General features: G+C 47.1%; 1 protein-coding gene across 1 annotated transcript in view; it reads right to left on the reverse strand.

Annotated features, from left to right (window-relative positions):
- GLI3 (GLI family zinc finger 3) overlaps positions 1-13,083 on the reverse strand; it is a 285,389-nt gene extending 272,306 nt beyond the window's left edge. The window contains exon 1 of the mRNA XM_057550336.1: positions 12,880-13,083. The gene's annotated coding sequence lies outside the window, so the exon portion shown is untranslated. The remainder of the gene's footprint in view (positions 1-12,879) is intronic.
- Positions 13,084-14,853: the final 1,770 nt, after the last annotated feature.

The following is a 14,853-nucleotide window of genomic DNA, read 5'->3' on the forward strand; positions in this document are numbered from 1 at the left end:
GGCTGCCACCATACACAAGTCCACAGGGGAGGGCCTGATCGGCACCCCCTGGAGTTGTCCAGTGCCTCAGTTTCCTCATCTGTCACATGACAGTGTCACACAGTGGGACTTCACCTTGGGGGTGGGAGTGGGGGGGTGTCTGGTCCTCTTTAAGAATATGTTAAAACTTACGGACCCTCTCCCCCCAGAATCCCCTTAATCGCACAAAAAATTGTCCATTTGATTTCCAAGGGATCACAGGCCCTCCAAACCAGATAAAGAACCCTTGAAGGAGAAATTCTCAACCATCCCTTCTAGCTTTACCAATCTCAGAATGATTCTTTACATTTTTTGCACGATCCCCCCAAATTGACTTAAATATCATTTTTAAAGCATGCCACAAGAACAATTCAACCCATTCCATGGCACTGTTCCTCAGCGTGGTACAAAAGCCACCTGAATGAGCCTTGTTTCAGTGCTTGCAGACATTCAGAGTTGCAGGTCCAACCCCTGATGTCTTTGAGGTGGCCCCTGGAACCTTTATTTGAACCAGCACTGGTGACTATCAGTCTCAATGAAGCTCGCAGACAACTGCTCTATATATTTTTTGTTTGCTGCTCTGTACCCATACTGTAGGTGGTCCTCATTTAAGTCTTGGCAGATTGGATGAACTAATGAATGAAGTACTGAATTCCAACAGCCCAAAAGAGCCTATCCCAACTGCCATCCCAATAATGAACTCTGCATCGGTCGGGAATCTTTGTTGAATGTCCGTCTTCCCCTCCAGACCCTAAACTCCAAAGGCCGGGCTATCTACCCAGCACCTCATACCTGTAAGAATATTTACTGAGTAATAAGCGATCCAGCAATGATCCCATGACCCAGACAATTCAGTAGTGTTTTAAATCTTAATTGCCATAGATTTAGTTACATCTCTTTTCTTTTAGAGCCAGCGTTTCTTTGTAAACTGGCAAATTATATCAAAACTAAAAACTTTAATAGGAATATTTAATTAATCAAAACACTCCATTCTCAACCATTTTGGAGAAAAAGGGGCACTTACTATAATTGTTTCCCTCAAAACACAAATACAGTTTTACCGGTCGAATCTGGATGGAGTTTATGAATACTGGACACAGAAACAAGCTAATGGACCAGAGGGGGGAAAGAAAAAAAAAACCATGAAGAGATGGGACTCTTGTCTCTTCCTTAGGAGAGGGAACTAATTAATAGTAGTGAGGAGACAAGTCACCAAAGCTCCTTGACAAACTTGGTTTTTGTGGAGTTGTTGGTTTTTCCCCCAAGCAAAAGACTTCATTTTAACAAAGCAGTAAAAACCCTCCAAATACTCATCACCAGAGAGAGGCTCAGTGAGAAGAGGTAAAGCCCCAGGCGCTGATTGAAATCGCACTAATTAATGGTCTTGGAGAACACTAATTCCTCCCCCCACCCCCTGTTCAAAATGGATTTTTTTTTAAATAGACCCTTGGTCACTCAAAAGTCTACCCCCTTCCTCTATTTTGACAACTTATTTTTGGATCTCATTAGTTAGTAACTAATTATTTAAAAGTGTGGTTTATGCTTGGAACAAGGCTATAAAGATGGCAACTTGCCAAGGCAGACATCTGCTTCCTGTATATCCCTATAAATTATATCAGCTTATTTTACTGATAAAAACCCAACTTTGTCCCTGTCAGTTACAAAGGAGAAAGTTGGAGTTTTTTAAATAAATTTATTTATTTATTTATTTTTGGCCGTGTTGGGTCTTCATTGCAGCGCGCAGGTTTCTCATTGCGGTGGCTTCTCTTGTCGCGGAGCACAGGCTCTAGGCATGTGGGCTCAGTAGTTGTGGCACACAGGCTCAGTAGTTGTGGCACACGGACTTAGTTGCTCCGCGGCATGTGGGATCTTCCCAGACCAGAGCTCGAACCCATGTCCCCTGCATTGGCAGGCGGATTCTTAACCACTGCGCCACCAGGGAAGCCCTAAAGGAGAAAGTTTTAACATTCTAGACTCTCACACCTCAGCAAAACTCTGCACCAAGAATTAGGGAGCAGAGAAGAGTGCCTGCTTCTAGCTGGGGTGGCAATTTTTTCATAGACTATTCAGCCGAGTTGGGAAACTCAGTCCTGAGCTGATACAGGAAAGCATGAGGTACAGAAGTGACCAGTAAAGATTCCTGATGGAATCCTAAAACATACATAACTAGGGCCGTAGCCTATAGGACTCCTTATAAAACCTGGCGTTTCTTAAATAATAAAGTATAATTTATTTAGAACGTAACTCTCAAGGAAAACTTTTCAGTTCTGCTTCACTTCAAAGATCTTTCTCTGAGGAAAACATGCCACTGGTTTTCAGATGTGAATGAAATGAGACTTTTAGACCCTGCTCCTTTTCTTACAGGGCCAAACTGTTCTCCCTCAATCCTTTTCACCACTGCAACATTACATGCAAGATTTGCTGGCATGCCCCTTGACTTTATATGCTTATGAAAAAAAAGAGAAAAAAGAAAAACTATTTGTAGCTGATGTTTGAGTCCCAGCAGCTTGGGTATATGGGGGAAAAAACAAAAACAAAAAAAACCCTGCAACCAAGAAAAACTGCTCTAATAGGCCTGCTAAAGCCTGACATTTCATAGCTAAATGCAGGAATGAAAACGCCTTCTTGAAAGCAAACAGTCATGGCTTTTCCCCATTCAGCTGTCCCTGATCCTTCTGTAATTTTCCCGAGGCCTAAACCCAGGGCACAATTAATTCCGGACCCTCTTTTAAAACTAATCCCTCTCCTACTAGCAACCTGCCCATAGGAGGGTCTTTCCTTTCTAGATTATAAATCTGAACTTGCGTCAACCTCCTACCAAACGAGACATCCTATCCTGGAGCCACTGACCAGGTGATGCTGTAGTGCATGTCTCCACTCGAAAGGCAGCCAAAGAAAAGCTGCAACATTTATCACCAATTTGGAGAAATGGCGGGGAGGGGGGAAGACCTGCACTGGAAACAGCACTCCCCCACCCCACCCCTGCAAAGCCTCAGGTGGCCCTCTCCTTAGAGTGGCCACTTGGAGCTGCAATTAAAAAATACAAAAACAAAACAAAACCAAAAAAACCAAGAACTTTCATCTTTGCAAAGATAAGCTGTCATTTGCGTGTTTCTTTTTCCATTTAGTAAGCAGTGGGCTGCGGTCAGTGCTGCCTGGGAGCGCTCGCATCCTGCGCTTCCACGCCAGCTTCCCTCCTGTTCCCCGCACGGTTCCAGGATCCGCGTCTTCACACCTCGGCCGCGTCCCCGCGTCCCAGCCGCCTCCCCCCGCCCCACCCCCAGGATCCCGGCGTCGCCGTGCGGGCCCCGCTCCCCGCACGCGGTCGCAGTCGGTGCAGCGGCGGCCCCGGGGCGCCCGCCTCGCCGTCTGCTCCCTCCCCGGCGCGGGCAGACCCGGCCGCAGCTCCCGGTCCGCGCCCCGAGCCCGGAGCGCCCGGCCGCGCAGCGCTGGTTCCTCGGAATCGGCCGGCCCCGCTCGCATCCGCCCTCCGGCAGCGTCCCCGCGGAAAGCGCAGAGCAGGGGCCGGACGATCGGAACCCCGCAGGGCCTCCGCCGCCCAAGGGGCAGCCCTGTGCACTCTGCATCACCCCGGGCACCGGCTCCCCGGGCACTGGAAAACTCTCGGCACAACTGGGCAGCATCTCCAGCAGACAGTGGTCGGTGGCCGCCCTGCATGCAGTCACACAGCTGCTTCACTGGCTGAATTCGGAGAGATGCAACTTTCCGGGCACTTTGCAAGGCAACACCCTCTGTGCGACACTACAATACAACGCTGCGGAACCCTTGACGTCTTCAGGAAACCCCTGGCTGTGTGCATCACTTCACCAAACTTCTAACTTGCTTCACCGGCTCTTAACCCTGTTCCAAATGTTGTTCGTTCATCAGCTGCCCTACATAGATGAGGTGTTGTGAATGGCGTAGGCACAGACCCATCTCATGGGCTCTCGGGGAGGAGGGCCCTCAGTGGGGTTCCAAAGTTCAACCTTAACCACGAGGCTTTAGACAGTAAATGGAGAGCGTGAGAAATCACAATTCTGGGAACATGTGCAAAAATCAGCCTTTCCCCTTGCAGATCTCTGCAGTGAACCCTGGGAATGCGCATACAAGCAGGATTCCATGATGGGTTAAACCCTTACAATGTTCAAAAGGAAGCGCCAGTGCTAAAACCAACGTTTGAAATGATGTTTGAACTGTATAAAACGACTTTCTAATCGAAGGTGAAATGAAACAGTAGTTATAAACTGATAATGCATCCTTTGTGAACAGCAGACTACTTCATTTATTTCCCTAATCCAGCTGGTTTATTTTTCAGTGGCCTGAATTTGGGTTTTCCTCTTTTTTTTTCTTAATGCATTTAAAGATTTAAAACAACTAAAAGCCTGATTTGTGCCAACCTGATCAGTTTCTGATGGGTTAAAACAGCTATTGCCAAGGAGGGATCAGAAAAAAGAGGCATTCCAGGAGGAAGGGCAGCACTTTGAACAGCATGGCGATTAGGCCTTAAGTGAGAAATGATTCTCTGCAACCCAGGGAACTCTTTGCTCAAGAGGAATAAGACTTTCCTCCAGAGAAAGTACCTTTACTTACACCTGCACGTATATTTACAAGCTGAATGATCTTCCTAATATGCTAATATTTCAAAAATCCAGAAGAACTAGCCTGTGTAAGGATTTCTAAGGAGCTTCCACCATAACACTGAAAAGTGACATTTCTCTCACACTGTATTACTTACTAGCAGATTACCTGCTCCTTCAAGACGCCAGTCTGAGAGCAACCGTTTAGGTAAAATTCCTATTAAATAGCTATACCTTCCTGCAGCATTAAAATTCAGTTCCTAAAGAACATGACTGCTCTAGGAAAAGTTTTTTTTTTAAATCAAGAAGCACAAACTAATGCTGATTTTAACTTTTGAGCAATTCTGGAAGTGAGAAATAGCATGAGTTTCCATGAGCGAAATTTAGGGAATTTGAAACATTTCAGTGGATTCCATGTAATCATACTTTATAGAAAACCTCGTATAGGTTGGTAATGTTGATGTTTCCTGGTGCTCAAAATACCTTTCTGAACTTAAAATCAATTAGATATGCATAACCTCTGTGACACACCAACAGTTAGTTCCCAGTTCCCAAGATTCCTAAGGCTTCCTCTCCCTCCCCTGCCTGCACTGCCTTTCTTTCCTGCAAGCTCAACTCCATAAGTTCTTAATGAAATCTTCATGAATTTTTAACTATAGTATTTTTAAATGTGCAATTATTTTACCTTTACATGTGATGTCCCCCCCCCCCATAATTAGGAAAGCCTGAAGCCGTAACTGCAAGTAAGAAAGCTCCTATCTGTTCAAGTTGCCAAAAATGGTCTTTCGTAGCCTAGAGGGTTCCCCAAATCTGCTGCCTATTGTGTGCAGATCTTTCTTTCCCAGTTTCTGAAGCTCCTAATCTCAGATAAACAGTATTCATGACAGATGCCCCTCGAAAAGAGAATGGAATTACTCTAAGGGGAAATAATTACCTGGCTATGGACTGAGTTTGGTTTTAGTAGATTAACGACATCTCAACTTTTAAGAAACCCATATATTTAACTTCAACTACTGAAAAGCATATTTGACGTGAAGTCATCATTGCTACTAGCGTTAAAATCACAAATTACATTTTGTGTGCCAGTTTTACTTTTCTGCCATGTGTATTTAAAAGGAAAGATCATCAGCTACTCTGACTTTCTCTGCTGCCAGGAGGACTTCATGAGAAACATTTGAAGGGTAAAGGTCTCTATTTAATACTTGTTACTGTTTCTGAGTTTTGCAAAAATTATGAAACACCAGTTCGGTGTACTTTGGTTAGGCTTTGCAGGAAGTGCCCTGCATAGCAGGTGTCATGAAGGAATGAGCTGGTACCCCGACTTTCTGTGGGCTTGCTGGAGACAGACAATCCTCAGACAGAAAAGGAGATCTATAAGTCAATTATCGGTCTAGAGATCCGCTAAGCTCATGAAAACCGCATTTCCCTTAAACCTACGTATATCACGAAAACAGCATGACTGATCAAAGGTGACCCTTGTCTCACTTCCCTAAGGTGTACAGGAATTAAAAGTTTTCACATATTTTCAGAAGAAAAAAATCCCTAAATTTAAAAATCCTTCTTAGAGAACTTCTATAACTTTTGGTTCCTAGAATCAGGTGTGCCTTTACAATCAAGCTTAAGAGAGTAGAATACATGTTCTATGAAGAGGAATATACTTTTAAACCATCACAAATATGAGACCAATATCCGCTGGGTGTTAAAATCAGCTGGAGATCTCCCAAAGGTACTTATTTTTTTTTTGTCTGGTACTGTTCATCATACTTCAACCTCCCGATTTTTAAACTGGGGATTCTTGAATCTTAACTGCAATTTGAAAAGCACATTTTTCATAATTTAAGGATTTTTAATCAGGGCTTATTGAGTAACAATTACCCCCTGGTCCACTCAGCCTATAAACTTTGCAGAATTCTTCAGCTGTCTTACTTTTTGGTCCCTGCCCACCAATCATGTACAAAACCACCAATGCAAACTATACCGAATGATGCACCCTTCCAGTGAAATGCCCTGGTGTGGAATTTCATTTGAATCTCACAGTTCAAACAGCAGATGTTGTCCTGAAGTGGCGTGGCTTGGTCCACGCTCCATTCAGATTTCCATACATCTTAGTTCATTAAGGCTTCATTCTTGAGCTGCTGCCTGAGGTTCCTCGACACACAGGTAACTCCCTTGAGACTGAATTATTCTTTTCTAAAATACCACAAGCTGAAATCGAGAATTTGGTTTAACTGCTTCATTCCTTCCTTACAACAATTTGAGAATTAGCTTTCATCTGAACTGTGAGTTTTCAGTCTCTTTTTGTAAAAATCCATAGTTTGTAATGTACACCACTCTGGAATATTGTTAGGTGTTTTATGCAATCTCCCCCAAAAGTCCAAGTAGCTAAAGCTGCAGATTTCCACATGAAAATAAACAAATAAGATGTCACACTGCCTTCTGAAGGTACTCCAAGAGACAGAGATTTAAATAAAAGGACACTTATCTCCCATTATGTTTCATTTTGTGGCACAAAAATTACCCAAATATACCAACAAATGATGTTTCAAACATACTCCTGTGTCACATACACACACACACATGCCATCACCCCCCCCCCAAATAAAAGTAAAGAAAAGAAAAGCCCACTAGCTGTTTGAGGCTAGCAATCAATCCAATTTACTGCAGGTACAATTTACATGTACACTGCATGCCACAACGAAACCACAGTGTGATGCCAATAGGGCCCTTAAGAAAGTTTTCCCCTAAATCTCTGGAAAGGAGCTTTAAAAGAAAGCAAGGATTACAGTCAGCTAGAAGGTAGGGAGGGGACTTACCTCAAACCCAGCCAAGCAGAAATCAGAGCAGTAATTCTACAAGTCGACAGAGTACACTTTCAAGGCTATAATGGTGTGAAGAAGTGCTGGGCCACATGGCCTGAAGGAAGCGCTAATACCCTGATGACTGATGCCGGCCGGGCAGACAATGAATTTGGGGCTTGAAAACTAACAGGAACCATGCAGTACTTTGACAAATGGGCTTTCACAATTTCATTCATTGAATAACCTTTAAGCACAAAATTGGCTCGAGTTCTCTTGGGAATTATGTGACATGTCGTTGGACGATGATGTGAGTATTTTCCTTTTTTAATTATGACTCCATATGCAAAATGCAAAAGCACCCTAATGTGAGGAGACAACTCCAGATACTGCAGATGCATATGTGGAGCTCAACACAATATTGCCTTTCAGGAGGGGACTGGAATGTTCCAATGCCACCTTATTAACTAGGTAATGGCCCGTTCATTCAGTTTCTTTAGAGAGCCATAGATTTTCTGGGATGTTTTGTTGGGTTGAAATATACACACACAGAACAAAAAACACTTTCACATTAAAGAAAAAACCCGAAAGTGGTCATGAGTAGCTAAGAAGTGTGGCACTAAAATACAGTGCATTTAGAATTACAAGTGGAAAAAGTCTAAGTTTAAGGGGCGAGGCGAAGGAAAAGTGCCTTGAAACAATTGAGACACCACATAAGGTTTGCAATCGAATACACTTGCCAACCCAGTTAACATCCGATTTCTTCCCAACGGCTCCCCTCCCTTATAACCCTGTAAAACCAGCGCTTAGACGGAAAAATCATAATTTTGGCAATTTCGAAAGAGAGCATGAAATATCTAGAGTGTCTCTAAATTAACAAGTACCACTTACTGTTAAAGCATTTGCCTTTAACAGCTTCTAAAAACTTAAGAAAAGGATCTTAAAACAGGAAGCTTAGTGAGCTCATAAACCTGTTATTGGAGCCAGGAACACATAGCATATTTAATCTGCAAACTGTGAGAGTCTACAGTGATTTCAGCAAGATCTGAGGCATGCCCTCAAGGTTTGCTGGGATCTGGGATTAGGGGGTTGATAAGAACCTCTACTGCCCACGGACATGTTTTTCTTCTGCAGTTAAACACAAATGCACAGAGACGTTTGACTGCTGCTTGGCGTTACTGCTCAAGTTATAAAAAAGCTTTGCAGCTCCTTTTGCTGTCAATATATCAAAGTTAAAAAAAAAAAATCATCAAAGTGTGAAATTTCATTTAAAGTCTTCGCCAGTCTACAGCTCTATTTCACAGGCCCATCAAATACAAGTAGAGATGAAAAATACACTGTAGTGCTTGAGAAAAGTTTGTGGTGCTCCCCCTGCCCTGTTGTTGTTTATTCTGTCTCCCTTTATTTGCTTTGAAACTAGAACAAATCAATTTTCATCTGGAAAAATGACAACAGGAAGTGAAGGGCAGCATCTTCTAGTAGCCTTTAATGAAAAGACAACCTGAAGTCATTATTAGAGTGGAATCTTGTGCTTAACAAATGAAATAGAGACACACATACACACACACACACACACACACACATGCACGCACAATTTCTTCTACAGTCATGTCAGCATTTTAATTGACTCTCATGATATAAGTTGGCAGAAAATTTCTTGAATCTTCCAAAACAAATCAGACCGACTATAGAATATGGATGCCAGCAAAACTAAAACCTCCTTCAAAGAATTCTTTAGCTGGGGATTTACAACAATTGCATAAAGAAGAAAAGGCTGACTTTTAAGATAATCTACTATAGTCTAAAAGCATTAACATTCCATTACTAAGGTTTTCTTGAGGATTTCATGACTCACTGATTCACTTTTCCTTCAAGACTGGTTTTTCTTAATACATTACTGTCTCCATATAAGTGAGTGCACGGCACAATGATCATTAAATTGTTTCCTTTCGTAAACTCCCAAACCCTATCCTTAAAAAAGGGGGGCAAGGGGAATCTCAGTAAGCAGGATACCTCAAATAGATTGTAAGGACCCCTAAATGGCAAAGCACAGAGGAAGTCTGAAACCCTTACAGCATGCAGGTAATTAAGAAAACTGGCCAAGAAACAAAGGAAAGTTCAACTTTTAGGCTTGGGCATCAAACTGATAAATTAATGACTCTTTCATTAAATAAGTAATGAAATAATTCACCAGAGTCATTTTTCATCAGTACTGAATTTTCTCATTTCTGTCTGTAGTCCTTTGCAATTTCGACATACTGGAAAAATGTGTTTATGTCAGGGTTCGATCAAGGAACACAAACATGTTAAAGGTACCGGGAAGTGGTAGGTATCTGAGTTGAATCTACTAGCCTTTCATAACAATACAATCTATACCGTTTAAAGTGCTTCTGCGTGTGTGAAATTTCACTGGACACCTCTCACATTGGACCTACTCAGGCATCTGAAACCAAAGCTTCCCTAGGCTGACTTCAAGAATCGTATACCCTGAAAGGATCTCCCCTTAGGCAGGCAGTTTCTAATTAAATAGCTTTTAGTATAAAATAAACCTCTTCTCCCTATAAGTATGCTATTACAACTAATTTAAATGTTAGTTCATGTTTGTTTCAGGTCTGACTATAGTCCAACTGGCCAAAGTGTTTGTGTACCAGGTTAAGACCAATATTTCCTAACATAAACAAATTCTTTAGATACTTCACACAGTTTACATTGTAAAGCCAATCACCACTGCTTTAATAAAGCCCCTCAACTGAAATACTGCTCTGCTTCAGAAAGACGAAGCGATTCTGAGGTTATTTCACTACTTTGAAACATAGCATTTTCCTCCTTCAAAATAATCTTGACACATGTAATTAAGAAACTGTCAGACCATTATTAATTTTTAATTTAAAACCTAAATGAAATAATTACAGGAATCAATCAATAAGGCACCTATTCAAATTACAGAGCAATTACATAAATACTCAAAATTAATACTTTAGGCCAATTCTTGAAGATTTCCGTCTATAATATGCTAAGACTTCAAACAACACAAAAAGTGTAACATGGGGACCATGAATAGCTCCTGCCTTAAACAGACAGAAAGGACCATGGCAGAGGGCCACACCGGCCATGCCCAAGGCACTCACGCTGGAACGCTTCTTAAAAGTTAATTGATTTCCACCAGACACTTATTTCAGGGATCTCAAAAACATCTCAATTCTGTCCAAAATCACATTGGGAGGGAAAAGCCTAATTACCGCGAATTTCCAGCAAAGGGCTCTGCAGAGACGAACTGGGGAGAAGAAGGAAGAAAGATAAAGGAGCGCAGAAGGTGTTTTCTAGAACCAGTCCGGCAAATGCCACACGGCGCAGGTCTCTGCACAGCGGCCGACCCTCCACACCTCCGACTAAAGGGCTCTTTTACTTGGAGATGCGGACAGTCCATCATTTCAAACTGAAATGGCAGCTGGAAAATGTGGAACAGCTGGCAGAGAGCTGGGAGAAAATGTTTTACATAAATATATGTACATATAAACTGGCAGAGGGCCACGAGCGCTGTACCCAAGGCCAGAGTCTGTTCGGGACTGCACACCCGGGAGATGAGACCCTGGGGGCGGGCGGGAGGAGTTGCGGGGAGGATGCCTCCTTCATACTCTTGTCTACACGGGGTCAGCAAGGGAAGCGTGGGTCCAGGTGCTCTCGGGATGGCATCTCCCAAAGGAGGTGTAATCAGGGACGTGAGCACAAAGTTCAGGGGAGGATAAAAGGCCTGGGTGTGCGGTGGAGCTTCGGCATCTGGCAATCTGCTTAGAAGTCGCTTCACAAACTCTCCAAGTTTGGGTAAATATTTATTCCCTCTCCACCTCCTCCCGGCCCTGTGCCCTCTGCAACTCCAAAAAGTAACTGTCCCCTGCAGAGTGATTCATACCCAACTCTGCTCGGTGAAAATGCGGCCTCTGAAATGACTGTTGCAGGGGACACGGTTACCCCCCGCCCAACTCCCACCGCTCACTCCCTGCAGTTTCTAGTGCTTTTCTTTCTTTTGTTTTCTTTTTCTTTCTTTTATTCTTTTTTTTTTTTTTTAATGCTGTCCCTGGAAAAGAAAAGAAATGAAAGAATCCCAAATCATCCACAGATGGTACAGCTTTCACTTTTCCTCTCTCAGGACGGAGGCGCGCCTCCCTCGGATGAGACGCGCAGGCTGGAGGAAGCCCCCGCCGCGGCGCTCCCCGCGCGCACCCACCTCGCCGCCCGCCGCCTTCCGCGCCCGGCCCCCCGGGGGGGATGCAACAGTGCGAAGGCGGGCGCCGGGGCCCCGGGGGCTAGCGGAGTTCCTTTAAGCCCTCGGCGTGGGGAGTGGGGGCTTGGGGCGCCGTCGCCGCGGCTGCTGCAAACTTCTTCACTCCCCCCCCCCCGCCCCAACTTCGGGAGGTGAAATTCTCCAGTCCGTCTCCGTATGGCCGCCGAGTCAGACGCTGGGAAGGGGAGCAGGAGGGGGCGAAGGGAACACTCGCTCCGACGCCTTACCCGCTGCTCCCGAAATCTGGGCGCCTTTAGACAGCCATATTCAGTTCCTCCCGCGCCCCCCCGTCGGGGACCCCCCTTGTCGCCCCGGACGCGCGGGCGCGGCCGCCGGAGCGGGCTCCCGGGTGCGGAGCCCCGTGAAACAAAGAACTTCGGGCGGGACGTACCTGCGGCGGCGGCGGCTGTCAAGTCCCCGAACTTCCCATAGACCCGCGTCCGGGGCGCGGGCGGGCAGCTCCGGGCTCCGCGCGGCCGCGGGCTGCTCGGGCTACGGCGAGCGGCCGGGCAGGGCGCGGGGGACGCCGGCGGCGGGCATGGTGCGGCGCAGGCGGCCGCCGGGCGCGCGGGGAGGGCGGGTCGGAGCGGCGAGGGGGCGCGAGGGCGAGGGTGCGAGCGCGCCGGCGGCGGTGGCTGTGGCGGTGGCGCTGCCCCTGCCCGCTCCCGCCCGCTCGTGCGGCTCCGGCATCGGTTTCAGGGATCGTGTAATCCGATCCCTTCTGACTCACAGGCCCTGAGTGACAGTTCTGATTTGGTTCACCCGCGGGAGGGAGGAGAAAGAGAAAGAAAGAAAGCCCCCACCGCACTCCCCTCCTGGCATCCAATCGACTTTCTGGAAGAAGGTCCCATCCCGGCCTGGAAACCCGCGCGGGCTTGGAGGCGCCCCCCGCCCGGACCCGCGCAGCCTGCGCTACTCACGGGTGGAAAAGTTGTTCTTCGGCTCTGCGCTTCCCTCCCTCGCGCTCCCTCCTTCCCTCCTCTCCTCCTCTTCCTCCTCCTCCTCCCCGCGCTCCTCCTCCCCCAAGTTTTAACAGATGTTGCCGGACTCTCGGCTCTCGCTCGTGCTCCCTCTTCCCCCGCCCCCGCCCCGTCCCTTTTCTTTCGGCCCCTCTCCGGCGGCGCGGTGGGGACGCGCCGAGCAGCAGGACGCCTGCCGCCGCAGGGGGCGAAGTTGGGAAAACTTGGAGGAGTGCGGCTCGCCTTACTTTTGCTTTCTCGCTCCCTGCAGGCCGCGCCGGGTGCCCGCGCTTCCCCGCCTGCCGGGTCCCCGCGCCCGCAGCGGGTCCCAGCGGCGACGCGGGCGGTGGCGAAGAGGCGGCGCGGGCCGGGGTCGGGGGCTGGCGGGGGGGGAGCCCGGGCGCCCCGAGCCACGCGCGCGCTCCCTCCCCGCCCTCCGCCTCCTCCGCCCCTCCCCGATCCTCACACAGACACATTCAAGCCTGCTCCTCCTCTTCCCCCTCCTTGACCCCGCGCCCGCTCGGCGCGCCGAGGCCCCACCCACCCGGCGAGGGGAAGGGGGCCCGGGCGTGAGGTCACCGCCGCCCTCCCCGCCCGCGCTCGCCACACCGCCGGGACGCCCCCGCCGCCCCGCGCCCCGCGCCCCGCGCGCCCCGGCAGCGTCTCCCAGCTCCCCTCGCCTCCCAGCCCGCCTCTCCCGCTCCCTTTTCTCCCCGCTCCCAGTTTGGGCTCCCTTTTTCTTCTTTTAAGGCCTCTCTGATCGCAACCACCCCCTCCTTGGCTCGCCCACTCCTTGTACATTTCCCCAGGCCAACCCTGAAACTCCCCCTCGCCGGAGGATGCTTTTGAAAGTTCAGGGGTTTTCTCTCCACCGGACTCATCTGCCCTTTGGGGCCAAATCTGGGAAGTAGGAGCTCCCACTACACAGCCTGCTGTCCCCATGGGCTACTTTATAAAGGACACAAAAACAAAGACCCCGGGCTTGGAGCCTGGACTCCAACGTGGTGCTTTTCCCTGAGCTACAAAGTGTCTCTGTCCCTGATTGATTTTCAGCGGCCCATACCAGAAAAAAAATTATTTTCCCTCTCTTCTCAACCGGCCAGCCTGCATCCATCTGTTCCCTTTCAGTGTACTCAACCTGGACCTGTAACCCAAAAAACAGAGTTCCCATGGGGGGAAACAAAGGGGGGGGGGGAAAAAGAAAGGAAAGAAAACCCCTGTGGCATCCCCAAATCCGTTCTTCGTGGGGTAAGCTGAGATTCCACCCACCCACCCACCGGCCGCCAGCAGCGCCTCGGAGCTCAGGGTGCACTTGTGTTGACTCGGAGCATCTTGACTGAAAGAGGAGCGTAGGTGATTGAATGATTAGCTGTTAGGATCTGAAGAGCATTTTGAGATTCAAATGCTTAACTGGAGAATTTTGAAGGGAATTGATGGTGGTATTCACTATTTGTTTCCTGGGACTTGTTGCTTATCTCAAAGACTCCACAAAAGCAGACCCTGCCTTAAGCTTTTATGGTAGAAGCAGTGAAGATAAAGGAGGGCTGAAGGTCCTTTTTAGCCATTCATTTTACGATTTCTCTCTCTACCTCACCATGCTTGGAAAAAAAAAAAAACAACTCACCACTGACTCATCATACAGAGCAGGGGTCTCAGGATACATGGGTGGTGGTCCCAGCTTCCCCTCACTAACTGGCCTTAGGCCCAGGAGGACTGTCTGAGCCCATCTGTGGGATGGTGATAGGAAAACCAGGCCGCATACCTCCCAGGATTTGTAAGGGTTTCCAATGAGATAATGCGTGTGAAAGTAGAAAGGGACACAAATGTGTAAGAATTATTATTATACTTCCTGTATATGCTCCAGCATCAGTCACAATATTTTTTTGTATTCAAGTACTGCTTCTGCCTCAATCACATGAATGCAAATAATACATCCTGATAGCCTCCTCTGTTCACCCAATGGCAAAAAAATAAATAAAAAGGAGACAGACAGCCAATAAATCAACAACTGGAATAAACTAGATATTTTGACTTTTACTTAAACATCTTTTGCACATTTTGGATCATGAAGATCTTGATTCTCAGTTTTAAAAAGACAAGAACAAAGAAAAAGCAGCTCGTCTTTCCCCCTATGCCCATCAGAATAGCTAAAAACAAGAGGAGAAATAAAGCTGGCGTCTCCTGTGTGTCCCTGTGTCCTCACCTTAGATTCTTGACAGAAA

The sequence above is a fragment of the Balaenoptera acutorostrata genome, chromosome 7 (genome assembly GCF_949987535.1).
Source record: "Balaenoptera acutorostrata chromosome 7, mBalAcu1.1, whole genome shotgun sequence".
Classification (NCBI taxonomy): Eukaryota; Metazoa; Chordata; class Mammalia; order Artiodactyla; family Balaenopteridae; genus Balaenoptera; species Balaenoptera acutorostrata.